At 34.6% G+C, this 14,752-nt stretch overlaps 1 pseudogene; it reads right to left on the bottom strand.

Annotated features, from left to right (window-relative positions):
- Positions 1-8,600: 8,600 nt before the first annotated feature.
- LOC149203068 (auxin response factor 22-like) lies at positions 8,601-14,451 on the bottom strand (annotated as a pseudogene).
- Positions 14,452-14,752: the final 301 nt, after the last annotated feature.

The following is a 14,752-nucleotide window of genomic DNA, read 5'->3' as shown; positions in this document are numbered from 1 at the left end:
TGTATCCTTTGATTGGAATCAACTAGGCAGACCCCGGTTACCAGCGAGTATCCCATTCAGAATCATAGTCCAAATCTACAGAATGGTGATGGCTGGAACTATCATTGATGAAGGGGCATCTGTGAGTATCCTTTCCTCTGTTGCTTGGAAAGCGCTGGGTTGCCTGGCGCTTTTACCTGAGATGAGAAATCTATCAGGTTTTGATAAAGGAACCAGTCACCCGTTAGGGATTCTCCCCAATGTTCCAGTTACATTGAAAGGGAAGACAGTTCATATGAACATCATGGTCGTCCAGGGACCCTTGGCATATAACTTACTCCTTGGACGAGACTATATATATTGCATGGAGGCAATAGTGTCCTCACTCTTTAGAGTCATGTGTTTTCCACACGAAGGAAGAATGGTCCAGCTCATAGACCAACTTTCATTTCCAGGATCACGCATTGCAAATAGTCAAATACCATCCCTTAACGGTCTATTCACTCAAGGAATGCCACCGCCCCCGGTTCTACTTCCCGATGAATGCGAGTAATTCGGAAAGAAAAGAATTGGGACCCAGGGGGCATGCACCCTGGCCTGCCTCGGGCAGAGAAAACCTTAGGTATAAAGTTAATTTCCGCAGAAGAATGGACTAGTCCGTACCCCGTCCAAAAAAGGAAGAGAGGGTTGTTCTAGGATAAAATTCTTTTGTCAAAGTTATGTTGAAGCGGAAGAATCGCTCCCTTTGTCTAAAGAAGTGGGCTCTCCTAAGGAGGGGGTCTATTTGTGGCAGCAAGAAGGCACCATCTTTGAATGTCAAGCCTCACCCATTAAAACAATATGTTTTAAAAAGAGAAGTAGGGGCAGTCTTCAAAGAAAGAGAGGAAATTGCTGCAACAAGTAGTCACCATCCTTAGCAACCTAATTATAGACATCGCCGAAAAGAGAGTTTAGTTTGCGGCAGCAAACAAAACCATTTTTCGGATAATAAGTAAGAGGACCTCTCCCTCGTAACACCAATGTTTTATCTGTTGCGATCTTGCAAAAATCAAAAAGTGAACTGATGGGAAGACAAGTACCATCGGCACCGAAAAATAACGAGAAGACAAGTATCGTTAAAAATATAGCAAGACGACAAGTAGAAAAACAAAGGTGGGACAGAGGAGAAGAAGAGCCTTGAAATTATACTTTATACCTGGGGGCATGCAAACCTTTTGGAGTGCAAGCACGGGACGACTATTTATTTTTTTAAATTTTTAGGTCCTCCCTTTAAACCTGTAGGTCTAACCCGTTAAACTCGTAGGATTAGCCGTTTCCAGCTTGCATAAAGAAAGGATGAAGGGCAAAAGTTAAAACCTGCCAAATTGGAGTAATTAGTGAGGTATCGCTCCTTAAATAAGATTACCTCACCTAAAGCATTCCTTGTATTAAGACTGGTATAAATCGAGCAGTTTTAGCAATGTTCATGCTCGTTAAAAAATAAACGCAAGAATCGAGCAGTTTTGTACAGAGTTCATGCTCGTTAAAAAATAAACACAAGTTGTGAGCAATCTTTCCCTACAGTTCAAGCTCATCCAGAAAAAATGAACCGGTAAGCAACCTCGAGAAATGTAACCTTTGAAAGCCATATTAAAAAGCCCTTGGTCGTGTTTATATGCCATCACCTCCATCCGTTCATTTGGCCAATCGTTCACCTCCATATGTTTGTTTACCCATTTTGAGGAACAGCTGAGAAGAGTGATTTCACTTAGCCATCCTTGTGACACTGCCGTGATTGGAGAATTCCAACCTGTACCTGGAATCTGCTGCTATCCCTGTTCATCACTCGTTCCTCAAAAGACGAGTCTTCTTTGAGCTCTTTTCACTAACTCGTAAAATATGAAAAGTTTGCCGAGTTTTGGCCTTCCAGCTCGTTAAAAGGACCGGAAGAGCTATCCCTCCTCTAGATTTTAATCTTTTTGGACCTGAGGGATTATTACACAAAAAGATCGAGCACTTGTTTTGTTCGGCTCGTTAAAGAAATCGAAAATTCATCCCTTCTGTATTGTTTTATACTTTTTCGGACTTAAGGGATTAGAAGACGAAAAAGGAATTTTGGAGTTAACTTTTCGTACCTTTTCAGACTCTCTAAAAATGAAAAGAACCGAGTTTTCCTTGTCGTTAGACTCGTTAAAATGATTAAATAGCGACAAACTTGTCTTTAGACGAGAACGAGTTTCCCTATCGCTAGGCTCGTTAAAACATAGCGATGGGCTTGCCCGAAGGGCAGGTTATAGAACAAGCATATGTTATCCTCCTCAAGCTTGACAAAAATAAAGAGGTACTGGTCAGCAATGACTGGGGAAAAATTGGGAGAACCTCACAGCACTAATGGTAGCAAGTCGCTCTTGAACATGACACTTTGTCCTCCGTATCACATCGGGTTGGGTTGTTTCATTCACCGGTCTCATAACCATGGTCCTCGCCACACCATCCACAATTGGGGTAATGCTACCAATCCATCACATCAGTGTCGTTATATGTTCAAGAGATGTGGTTCTGTAAAGAGTCAACCGTGTTCCACCCACTGCCATACATTATCCTTCATCCACTTCATGACCGCCACCCTGAATCATACATCACAGTTTGTTTTCACCTCATCACAATCACTAGCTCCGTTTCGTGTCACTGATGTGGGATTCATTAAGGCCCTCCTTTGACGGATCGCTCCTTGTCGACATCAGCTCATTATCCAAGGAGTTGATCTAGGAACAACCCCTTCAGTACTTTGAAGCTTGCATGCCTCAATGGCAAGTTTCTCACTTCCAGCGATAGGTATACATCAATGACCTCGACCAGAAGATTTTGCATGGTGGTCGACGCCAAGTCCTTTATTCCCACCATGTGGATTGTACTGCCGTACCTTGAGGGTCATCATCCTTATCGGTGATTCCTCTCACGCTTGTTAACGGTTTACATCATTGACCGGTAATCAAGCGATGTCTTTCCATGTTCGACTTCAAGAAATTCTCACATGGATCGACTTGTACATCGAGTGAAGATAGGAAGAGATTGAAGACCCCGGATCTAGTTTCATCCATTCGGGCTGCGATATATATTCAGGACATAAAGACATTTGATATGTACATCATTACAGCAGATGATCATCCTTCTCAAAGGATGATAATTTCAGCAGAGAATTATCAGTCTACAATCAGACGATCGTCTGTTCTATGTACCAAAATGTATTTATAAAGCTGAGCATGGGAATGCCCGCCTCAGCTAGATCATGAAAAATGTATGAAAATAATGTATTGTATTGTATCTTATTACAGGACACTTCTCAGCATATTGAATGAACTTCGGATCCTCTCAATAAAGCATTTCACCCGATAAACGACCTCATACTTTAGGGGGCATCTGTTATAGACAATTTTGTGCCTTACAGCAACAAGCATGAATTGTCAATAATCCAAGGGATCCAAAGTTCCCTAAACATGATGTTCCTACCCCTAGAGGAACAAGGTCAGCAAACCAACAGCTCTCAGATCAGTTCTCCACCTGAAAACACTCAAAAACAAGCAATCCTGAAATCAAAGCAGGTGCTCCACTAGGTTTCTGCGCTGAAACTCAGTTGCTCCATGGTGTACCTGCGTTGCAAAGCAAGTGGGACAAAGGCCACCTGCGCTGAGCGAGATGGGACAAGTGGCACAATGAGTCATTGCTTTGGAATCTTCCAAAAATGACACTTGGATCAGGTATTTCGCCTTGTGATGAGTCAGAGGCTCTGTTTCTCCAAGTGGAAGCAAAGTTCTCCAAGTGGACTCAAGAACTGAAGATCAACTAAAGATTAACTGAAGAGAGAGAGGACACAAGGCAGCTACACATCAGTTGCAAGCTGACTCATCCTTTCTCAATTCATCTATATATTGAGCTCTCTCCTATGAGCTCATGGGGCTGGAATTTTGTGCAAAGTAATGATATGCTGTTGGTTTCACTATTGAGTTATTGGGTGATTGTTTGAGAGAGGTGAAGAAGAGCAATTCTTTCTGCTGGGAGGTGTTGCTGGGTTGGAGCCTTCAATGGTTGTAATACTCTCAGAACCTTTATTTCTTCATTAATAAAAGCTATTGAGGTTCTTCTATGTGCTCTTGTTTCAATAATATATTGTGATGATTGCATGTTTGGTTTACACTAATCCATGAACCAGTTATGATTGCATGCCTCTTGTAGTCTCCTTCTTTGTTATTTTGCAGGATCTCATTGTAGCTGGGCGAGCAGAAGAACAAAGAGCTAGGAGCAAGCGGCCAAAGAGAAGAGTTTGGATTCGACATTAAGCGCAAGGCAACGGTTAGTGCATTTCTCCATTCTCTTTTGCTTTCATAAAGAAGTAAACCTTAAGTAGTTTGTTTTACAGTTGTTGCTAAGGAACTGTCACCCTTAGAGTGGGATAGGGTCATCCGAGTCGGATACTTTTCCCTACAACATGAAGGCCCTGAAGTCTCTGTGAGAAATGCATAGGGAGTGAAATGGTGTCAAGACAAAGATAAATCAAGAATATAAAGGGTGATGATAGGAGAAAAATAGTAACAAACAAAAATCAAACACCTAGTGCATTGGTTCCAAGTGTTAACTAACTATAATGATGTGCTACTCTAATTCAAGAAGACATGTCCTATCAAAGAAAAAATGGCCTCTAGCTTAAAGGTGATCTAGATCCTCAAACAAGTCTTAATTATAATGTTTTAGATGGCCTTCCAAGAGACTTCACACAATGAAATCTTATCCCCGCAAGCATATATGTCTAGAGAAAGGTGGGTTAGAGGACCAATTTCTTACTCACAACCTGTCCTATAGGGTGTTTTCCTAAGATTGGCCACTAAGGTTACCTTCGTCCCGCGGGGGCGGTTGACTCTTGAGCTTCTTGGTGATCAGCCATGGCACGGGATTCCCTACCATGATTTGGGTAGCCTCACAGAGAACTGCTCACACCATGACCTAGCCTAACCCCCTCTAAATTGGATTTCTGATGCACTCTAGTTTTGGACCATGGGATGGTGAAGGATTTTAAGCTCCCTAAAATGTCAAATTTTTATTTCTCAATATAAGTGATCAATGGGTGTTATTAGAATCATGTCCCGCTGATCCTACGCCTAACCACAAAGAATTTTTTAGCCTTGGTGCCCAAGTGGTCTTAATCTATATGTGTTAATTTATTAAGGTGGATTGTTTCAATTCTTGGCTTGGCAGTAATAACTAAACCCATGTTTTCTTAGGGTGTGTGTGTGTGTGAAATGTGTTAAGTGGATGAGTTAATTAAGCATGTTTTGATGATGCCAATGTTGCTTAAAATAAAGTGCATAAACTGTAAATAATACTAAAAATGAAGAGTAAAATGAACAGCAAACTAAAGCACACAACCCCCCACCCAATAAGGAAATCAAGAAGCAAGAGAAAAGAGGGAAAAAAAACTAAAGCTCACAAAAAGAATGCAAAAAGATCTAATGTCTAAGGGAATAGGATCTAAAGGTAAAAATATATTGAAAGTGGTGTAAAAAACAGCAAAAAAAGAGGTGAAAATGTTGGAAAAATACAAGCAATAAGCTACAAAAATAAGGATACATAAGGGGATCCTAAGGAGGGAAAACAACACAAAATTCTAAAGGGAATAAATTGTTGTAAAAACCTATCTAAAATGAATGTAAAATAGAGGGAAAAGTGTTGTAAAACAGTGGCTGAAAATGTTGCACACTAGACTCGTCAACTTAGTAAATATCTTCCTAAATGATAGAGGTGTAATCTAAACCCTAGTGGGATTTTTCCTTCTTTAGTGAGAAACTACTAAGTGGATCGAAGCATTGAGGTGACTCAGGAAAGAACAAAAACCCTTCCTTGCACACACGCAACAATCACGACAAAATATAGAAAATATGAAAAAAAAATCGAAAAATTGCAAAACACAATTATTAACCTCGAAAGTGCATATGAGCGCAGATTCTAGGCTGAAAAGTGCAGTGGGGGGTGCAAGTTTTCAACCAAAAAGTATATTATGTTCCCACTTCCACTCAGCAAATCTTACCTAGATTGTGTCATCTCCTGCTCAGTTGGTACCTATGACTTGCGAAAGATTTGAAACGCAAATAGAAATAGAGAATTTTTCAGAAAATAGAAGAAACCTAAAAATACTAATTGAAAGGAATAAAAATTCTGAAAAAACATTGAAAATAACCAAAACAACAGTAAGGTTAATTTGAATCACTACACTCGTGGAGTCGTCATTTTGTTGACGACTAAAGTGCTTAAAGACCTAGTGGAGTCGCTATGTTTTAGTGTAAATTTTTTCTGCAAGTGAGCGAAAATCCCTTACTTAAGTTATAGGTGACTTATAACCCTAACAACAAAACATGGTTGCTTCTATGCTTTAGATCTGCAATAAAATATGAGAGAAAACCCTGCAAAAAAATAGATCATGCAAATAGAAACATATAATAGCATAAAATAAAAGTGTAATAACCCAATGAAGGACTTGAATAAATGATAATTTTATTAATGAATACACATGGTGAGGAGAAATTACAAAATGGGTCTGTAGTTCCCCCTCTGTGGGATGGGTCATTTTCTTGTCCTTGTGCTTCAACAATGTGTTTTTCTCTCTCAATTTACAATGGGAAGAAGAAAAATGTGGTTAAACTCAAGTGGGAGCTCAAATGCTATGAGACAGTGATGTTGATGATGAAAATGGTCATGGTGAAGAGTGGATAGAAATTCCTCTATTTACAAAAAAATATTGTAATAGATTGAGAATTAGGAAATAATGAAATATTATTGACTAAATTAAAATCTAGTTGTTGTGGATATTTTATAATATTTTTTGAGAGGGAAAATATATTCAAAATGGTCAAATATATTTATTTAGAAAGTGGTTGAAGTAATTAACAAATAAAAATGATTTGTTAATCACTTTGTGAGAATTAAGGAAAATATGAATTTGAAATAATTATTAAATGATTATTCAACAATTATCTCAAAAGGAAAATGTGGAATAAATAAGGAATAATAAATAAACAATTATTTATTTAATTATTTCAGGGTGATTAAGTCAAAAGTGATGAGAAATAATTATCAAATAATTATTTCTAGAGAATATTAAATAAATAATGATTTATTTAATTATTCTCACAAGGTTTTTGGATTTTAATGAGAAATAATTTAGGAAAAATGGTTTACTAAATTATTTCCTATGGTGAAAGTAGATTTACCATGGTAAAATTAATCCTACATGGTATATTTTGATCCACTTAGTAGGAAATGGCTATGTGATATTTTTTGAGTGATAACAATATTGACACATCTTTTAGTGGAGATATGTTCATCTTCTCACCTTGTATCTTACAAGGGGGAACTAATAGTTAGACACTAAATTTGTAACTTCATAGCAAGTGAACCCGACCATAACGAGAACTAGAGCTAGCTTTATAGAGCCACACTTAGCCTGAGCCATAGTAAAAGTTGTAGCTAGAGACAAAATCATGTTCCATGAGCATGCTTTGGTTTATGGTCAACCACAAAAGCACCAATTAGTTTTTGGTCCTCCTTAAACCACAATTAGTTAGAAGACTTACTACTTTTACTAGACAATAATTTATAGTCAACTTCAAACCACCATTTCAACAATTTGTGGTTATTTGTAAACCATCATCGAGGAACAATTCCATTTTTCAAAAGACTTTAGCTTCTAGCCAAATTCATAATTATTTCAGGAACTACTTTGAACCAATTTCTAGAGTTGGTGTTCAGCATTAAACCACCACTAGTAGAAGACTTTAGCTTATGCTACCATTTTGGTTTATGGTCTTGCTTAAACCACCACTAGTAGAGGATTTTGACTTCTATTTCCTATTTGATTTGTGGTCTTCCTTAAACCACCATATACAGAGAGCACATTTAGTCATTAGATGCTATCCACTTCCATATTTTATCTCTCTCCTTGGACTCACATACACCCCTTCTAATTAAGGTGGGGAATGTTAGAAACCTAACCTATTTGGGAATATTCACTTGAGAGAATATGAAGAGTCAAGTGAATATGAATTGTCTTAGGGAGCCCACAACACCTTGGAAGATGAATGTAAAGGTTAAGAATAGTGTACTTACATATTTATCATATTATTAAGAAATGGATAACAAGCATATACATATTTGTCTATTTTTGTGTGTATGCTAACAATTGTCATCGTCATTTTCATCATAACAATGTAATCACATCATTGTCATAATCGTCATCCTCATTATCATTGTTGTCCTCATCATCATCAATAATGTCATCATCATCATCATATCGTCTATGTCATTAGAAGATGTTTACGTGTTTGGATTTTATATATGAATTCTTTGATTTTTCATTGTTCCTAGCTTTTATTGTTGGTTGATAGTGTATTTTTGTACTAAATTCTTTATTTTTCTGAAACATTTCCACCAAATTATCAATTTCAAAATAAGGTTATGCCCCAAGTGTCTATCTTAAAAACATTTAAAACTATCTAAACCACAATTCTCTAATTTATAACAAGAGAAAAAATCAAGACAATAGTTGAGACTAGAATGTATAACTAAAAAAACACTAAAAATAAATTAAATAGAGATCAAGAAATCTCTTTTGGTGAAATTAGATTTAAATCTATAACACAACTAAGAATTAGAAACAGTTTAAATATAGATATCAAGAAATCTCTTTCGGTGAAATTAGATTTAAATCTATAACACAACTAAACTAAGAATTAGAAACCTTTTAAACATGAAAAAAAAATTAAAAAAAATAGAACTTTGCTTGAAATCTTTTATTCCGTTAACACTTTATAATTTAAAATATTTTTACTTGTCATAAACTAGCATGATATGTATGACATATAATGTTTATATCGTCATCTAAACAATGAATTGAGTTCCATTATTCTACTGTACATAAAAAAAAATGCTTAAACTCTTTTATCCCATTGATTTTTTTATAATTAATAATATTTTTCCTTATCATAAACTAGAATGATATATATGGGTTTCATGACCTATAATGTTTATATCATCATCTAAACAATGAATTCAGTTCCATTATTCTACGATCCAAAAAGTGATCATAAAACGAAAACACTTATCTTGAAGATGTTAATATCATTATGTAATTATATGATACTAATCATGCCAATAAAAATGATAAAGACAAAGATGATTAACACCATCATGATCAGCATTTGGACTATTATCATCGTCATCACTATATTCATCATTTCTAAACCGTATATAGATTCCATTCCACGTTGTGTTGGAATGGAAGGAACGTTGCATGTGCTAGAATTCAAGAAAAAAAAGCATAAAAAAGATGAGACACGCATTTTGTTATCATACGAATCGATGATACTTATAAAAGAAAATGTTTCCTATGTGTCCTATGGGTTGATGATGTTTCCTAGGTGTATGTTGCACTAACTTGATCTATAAAAGGCTTTTGATTTCTCATATATATATATGAGAAATCAAAAGCCTTTTATAGATCAAGTTAGTGCAACATACACCTAGGAAACATCATCAACCCATAGGACACATAGGAAACATTTTCTATAAAAGGCTTTTGATATATTGCAATCCAGATAATGTGGAAAGGTGTGAAGAATTCGTTGAAGAAGATTGGGATGCACCTTTCCCCATGGAGAAATACAAATACATGCATTCCATGTGGTGGGGTTCCTACAAGAGAACTACAACCTGTAACTGTGAGCATGATCATGTACATGATGCCTACAAGAGCAACATGGCGATCAAAAACTCCTGTTCTGTTGCAGAATTGATGGGTATGGGGTTCAAACGAATTAGTAGGCATGTTTGGAATCCTATTCATGATATATGTAATGTCAAAGTTGTAGAGGAATACCTAAATTGGGGTTCTCCCATAACAGTCCTATTATGTAAACCATCAGAAGGAAAGTTGATTAGATCCACACTGTCTTGCGTTGTTGTGGACGTCGGTCTAACCTCCCGCCCTCTCAAACACAGGAGAGCCACAACCACTATGGATGACTATGCCCCGTTGAAGCTCATACAGTAAATAGGTTGAAATTTTCTTGTATTGTATAAAAGAGTATGCAAAGTTTTGAAGCTTTGCAGTAAGCTAGACTTTGATGCACAGATGAGATAGAAATGGTTTATAACTCAATTTAATTTTAGATGCACAAATTTTCTTGTATTGTATAAAAGAGTATGAAAAGTTTTGAAGTTGTGTAGCAAGCTAGATTTTGATGCACAGAAGAGATAGAAATGGTTTATAACTCAATTTAATTTTATATAATTTAATGAATGAATTTGATGCACAAATCATGAGTTAGAAATGGGTTATAACTATTTGTCTTTATATAATTTAATGAATTATTTTAAAACATTAATTATATTATGTTTATTAACATGTATATGAATATGTGTATATCAAGTTTATAGACATGTATATGCATATCTTGAAATTGAAAGAGAGTTTTTAGAGTTTGGATTAATGAATTAATTGAAATGATTAATTATATAGATATTAGTCTTTTTATTGGAAGTGTACATATTAAATAATTTTTTCCTTAATTTTTTTGTAAGTTTGGTGGGACTATATCTTCATCATCTCCAATATATCATTCTAATAAGATGGAAAATTAAACATGTGATTTCACATCAAAAAATAAAGCACCAGATCACTTTCTATCCAAGACCCAATAAACTTTTGTTAATTAATTATAAATACTAATTTTATGTACATTTTTTTCTTTACTTCTCAATTTAATATTTAAAATATATTTAAAATAAATATTTTTATCAAATTATAATTAAAAAATTATTATACACCGTTGTTAATGACTACTCATATGATCAGTGAAAATTGAATTCAAAACAAAACAACATACATTCTCAAACCTACATTGAGTCATTAAACATGCTTATATTATGAAACATTTACCTATTAATATAATGGATCATTCAAAACGAAACAACGTGGCTTCTCAGACCTACTTTGAGTCATTAACATGTGCTTTATATTATGAAACATGTACCTATTAACATTCTCAAAGTGTAATTATGTTGGCTTGGTTAGAGGCCACTTTTGAGGTAGCCACAGTGGATGAATAAATAGCAAGGTTTCGCTTGGAGGAATAAATGGTAGGGTTTAAAAACAATAAAACTGATTTAATGTGATTCTTTGCTAGAAGGGGTTTCATTGCATTACGGTTTCAGTTTTTGAGTTTGAGTTTACTTATATTATGGTTTGTTGTATCACAATGTCAGGGTTTGAATTTATTGTATTGTTTTTATTTTTATATTATACTATGAATCGTGTAATCGTGTATTGAAAATTGAATTTGGATTATTAAACGGCTTTCTTGGGCATTGGATTATGAAAGGGCTGCTTTTTTTTGTTATAAGAATATAATTCGTTATAAGAATATAATTCTTAGGTTTTCTTTGAAATTTGGCTGCCTCATTTTTCTAATAAAATATTATTATTTAATTATTTAAAAATATTATTGTTAAAGTGTATTGTATAACCATATAAACTAAATTTATAAAACATATATTGAAATATAACTTAGGAAACACATATTGAATTATTAAACATATCCATTGTATTATGAAACGTGTACATATTAACATTCTCAAAGTGTATTGGGTACTGAAACGTATACATTCTCCTAGTCGCCTGATTTGTTAGAGACAGCCTTGGTGGGATAGAGCCTGTTTCTGCTTTATCAATTGTAGGGTTTAAAAAAAAGAGTGATTTAGTGTGATTCTTTTCCATATGGGGTAATGTATAGGATTTCAGTTTTTGAGTTTTTCTTTCCGCGTTTTAAATTTATTTAAATTAGGATTTCCTTTGTTAATATTTAATAAATTTTATTAAAAGTGTATTGAAAATTGCATAGGATTATTAAACGTTATTTTTTCATATTAGATTATGAAATTGTTTTATGTTTATATTCATTTACTTTCTCGTATGTAGTTTGTTATAAGAATGCAAGTTTTAGGTTTGATTGTTTTAGGATGTTATTATTCAGTTGTGGGATTCACATCAAATTTCAAAAAAAATATTTATATTTATTTGAATTTTTTTTTTAAATTTGTTTAGATTTTTCTGTGTAATTTAATTAGAGATTAGTGGAAGTGGTTATTTTAAAAAAAAAAAAAATCTTATATTTTTATTTGCATTTATTTAGATTTACTTTTCAAATTTATTTAGATTTTATGCTAAAAGCTTTATTTCATTTGGTTCTCATAATTATGTTTTGCAAGTTCAATTGACCCAAGTTTTACTTATCCCATCAGAATATTATAGGTTTGGAGATAGACCCTTTTGAATGGGTCACAATGCACACATTTTCCTTGAATGCCTCACAATTACAATGGTGTAAATATAAAGGCATATACCATGATCTTTGGAGATTGTAAAGTGGGTCCATTGTAATGTATGCTTCACGATTTGAAGCATTTGTAAATGATGGAAGCTTTGAAATCTCGATTGAAGCCCGTAATCCTGTGTTGTGATCAGAATAGGTTCTTGCGTATACATCCATCATGTTGATAGATTGAGGTTCCACATTCATGGTACCGAAGTGTTTTTTGAATTCAGGTCTAGATTTAAGTAATTTAGTTGTAAAGGGTACAGTTGGTAAATGTCTTTTCTCAGAGGTTAAACTTTCACTCATGTCAATATTAGAAGATTGTGACCTTATCAGTTTACAAGCATGTGAGGCCACATACATTTTCCGATTCAAAAACATTCAAACTCAGAACAAGGTTTTTAAATGATAATGCTCGGTATATAAATTGAGCCATTAGAGTCTTGCAATTTTTCCCACCAAAGCCAATTTACTATTTCGTAATATCTCGTAAGTTCAGACAACACTTAAATTTCAAACATTTGAAAAAGCATAACCCAAAGGCATAGGAGGGTGGAGAAAAGTTCAAAGAAATCAACTGAAAACTACCACCTCTAGATTGGATTTTGTTAAAAGAAATAGTCCGTTGTTGTTATTGTTGTTTTATTTATATTTCATAATAGCCTTAAAGCTAAAAAATCATTAGGTTAAAGTCCAAGAAATCTCCAAGGAAAAATTAAAACTTTGAGTCGCATTAATTTCCCCAGTGTAATAATTTTTTACCCGAAGAACTTGTTGCATCTAAGAAAATAAAAACATCCATGTTTAAGTAAAACATGTAAACAATAATATCAAAAAGTGTGAAATTCCATTGATTTCATATAGAAATGATTAAAAATGATTTTTAAGAATTTAAAATTATTTTCATATTGCATTTTGAATATGAGAATCTTTCTTTTCCGTCTTTCCTTCCCTTTTTTTATTTGTTGCAAATAATGGTAGTTTTGCATATTTTTTGTTCAATCACGTCAACCGAAGATTATAAGCCACCTTGTTAAAGCCATATTAACTTAGATTTTGGAAATTGAACAAATTTGACCATGTTCAGTGAAATGTAATGATTACAAATCAACTTATTGGGTATCCAATGATTTTATATTCCCCACACAAGAGCTTTCATTATAAACAATATGCAATACAGAGCATAACAAATCCTCACAGAAAGCTTTTTGTTTAAACTAAACCTAGAGCTTTACCTATTTCTTGATTGTTGTTGCCTTTATCAAATTTAGGCACCAAAACCCATTCCCAAAAATATTCCTTTGTATTATTGTACTATGTTCAAGCATTTACCCCTCAAACTAAATAGATTTCGGGCTAGGAAGATAGAATACATACTTGTATGGTTCATCTCCAGCATGCCTCACAGATCCGCCCAAACCTTTGTAGAGGACACGATTTGACAACTCTGATTCCTCAATTCCAAACATCTTTGCCACCGTGTCTTAGAGTTGATCATATGTACAAAACAATGAAGGGTCAAGAGTTCGACCAACTTCTTCAGTCTTTTTGAATACTTTACAATGAATGATGTTGTCTTCAAATGTATTTTCTTGTTTATCCTTCGCCGGCTTTAGAGTTGAAGTCTGATTCTTAAACCATTGAAGACTTTCGATACCCTTGCTTCCTGCAAAATCTAGGCTCTCCCCATTGGAAATTCGTAACCCATAATTTTCAGATAATTTGGTCCCATCTCTCCCTCCTATGATCAATTTTTGCACCCTTTCTAAAGCTTCTTGATTTCCATTACTTGGGGTGTTACTAGTTAGCCCTGGTGAACCATTCTCAGTAAACATGTGAAAATCTACCCCATCTGAGGAGCTCAATCTGGATTGCTGTTGATTGTAAGATTTAGGAGATGGTGTTTATTGTATTGGCTTCCCAAATAGCAGAAAGGATGAGCCTTTTGTGGTTGAGCTACTACCCGACCCACTACTTTTTTTTGTTCATTTTGTGATGAATTTCCTGCTGTCAAGAATGAAGAAGGGCTACTCTGCATACCAGAGCCATCATTCCATGGAGAATTTCCATTAGGTCAGCTTTGACATGGACTATTTGCACAAATTTCAATTGTAGTGATTGCTTACATTGGCACCATGTATTTAATTCGAGTAAATGTTTTGAATTTATTTGACAGGCTACAACAAATTCTCAAACACTATTGTGGCAACCTCCTGATGGGTTGCTTATGAAAAATAACACCAGTGACAGAGGTCCACAAGAAGTTTTTCCCTGCGTAGCTTTGTCAGATAATAATGCTTATCTAATTTTTGCATCTAGTGGTCAAGTGTCTTTGTTCAAGATGAAGACATTTGAGGTGAGGTATTCTTTTCTTA

The sequence above is a fragment of the Pinus tabuliformis genome, chromosome 2_1, assembly GCF_031772625.1.
Source record: "Pinus tabuliformis cultivar Carrire ecotype Pingquan chromosome 2_1, CPIR1, whole genome shotgun sequence".
In the NCBI taxonomy this organism is placed as follows: Eukaryota; Viridiplantae; Streptophyta; class Pinopsida; order Pinales; family Pinaceae; genus Pinus; species Pinus tabuliformis.
The sequence above is the reverse complement of the archived record's forward strand: the minus strand, read 5'-3'. Positions and strand labels throughout refer to the sequence as shown.